The sequence below is a fragment of the Brienomyrus brachyistius genome, unplaced genomic scaffold (assembly GCF_023856365.1).
Source record: "Brienomyrus brachyistius isolate T26 unplaced genomic scaffold, BBRACH_0.4 scaffold1399, whole genome shotgun sequence".
Taxonomy (NCBI): Eukaryota; Metazoa; Chordata; class Actinopteri; order Osteoglossiformes; family Mormyridae; genus Brienomyrus; species Brienomyrus brachyistius.
The window spans coordinates 1-1,164 of NW_026043673.1; the positions used below are offsets into that span (position 1 = coordinate 1).

The 1,164-nt window shown below is 43.5% G+C and overlaps 1 non-coding gene across 1 annotated transcript; it reads left to right on the forward strand.

The window, feature by feature from the left end:
* Window positions 1–591: 591 nt before the first annotated feature.
* Window positions 592–663, forward strand: trnad-guc (transfer RNA aspartic acid (anticodon GUC)). The gene has a single exon. It is a non-coding gene; the product is annotated as a tRNA-Asp (tRNA).
* The last annotated feature ends 501 nt before the right edge of the window (window positions 664–1,164 follow it).

Here is a 1,164-nt window from a genome sequence, read left to right on the forward strand (position 1 = left end):
CCTACCTTTGTTAGGCGCGGCATCTGTGTCTTGCAGCTGTTCCCTTGGATAAAGATGTTAATTGTCATGCTTACAGCATCTCGATCTCCGGCGTTTGTGAAGTTGGGATTGATGCTGTCCTGTGTTTTTTTTTTCCTTCCACACTTAAGCTCTGCTTGTTACTGCCCCATAGCGGAGCGCAAGTGAAACGGACTACCGGAGATTTGCACTGTTTTTCTGTTAGTGTGTATAATCAAAATATGACTCAGTTTGGCCAGTTAGAAAAATATGATAATAGAAAAGTATTCTTTTCCTCTCACTTTTTTTTCTTGATTTAATTACCGACTTCACGTACTTACACTGTGTCCCGTTGCACGATGTAATATTGCGAAACTATGATTTTGTGGCAGTGTTTTGTAAAGGAATTTTCCGTTTAATCATCGTCTTAGTATAAAGCTATATGGTTGTTCTGGTATCAGTGGACGTACATTATGTATTTTTTCTTCTCTTGAGCACCATGGTCATGACATGAAGCTCAGTCATTGATTACTCGCAAATGTTAGTAGTCATCCGCTGTTTATCTTGAAGATGTAAAAGTAGTGCGCGTACATCTCCTCGTTAGTATAGTGGTGAGTATCCCCGCCTGTCACGCGGGAGACCGGGGTTCGATTCCCCGACGGGGAGAGTCTGCATCTTTTTGCCTCGGTCTCAAAAGGCACCAAGCTAGAACCGGCCCCGTGTTAGTGGAAACGGGGCTTGTGACTTGTACTCATGCATAATATTCTGCGGGTCGCTCAGCAGCGCAGCATATGAAACTAGACTCGGATTGTAAGTGTGTGGTTTTGATAATTGATGTATGGATGGATGGATCCTTAATAAGAGATATAAACAATAAGGTCCAGTCGCCAACTAATCATGTAAAATACGTCATAAACTCATGGTTGTTAAACCCAGAATAAAAATGAAGACGTATAACTAGGAAAGTCAACTTGCACATTTCAATTTTGGTTCGATATAATCACGTTGTCCTTAACCCTCCAGTGCAGGAGGGGACGGTAATGCGCATCGAATGTTTCCGAACCTGTGTGTGATACAACCGAGGAAGAGCCGATGACTTCGGGGGAGGAGGGGCAGGCGACTCGGAAGAAAAAGCAGCAGAACCCAATGCAGCCTGTAGCCCATTCA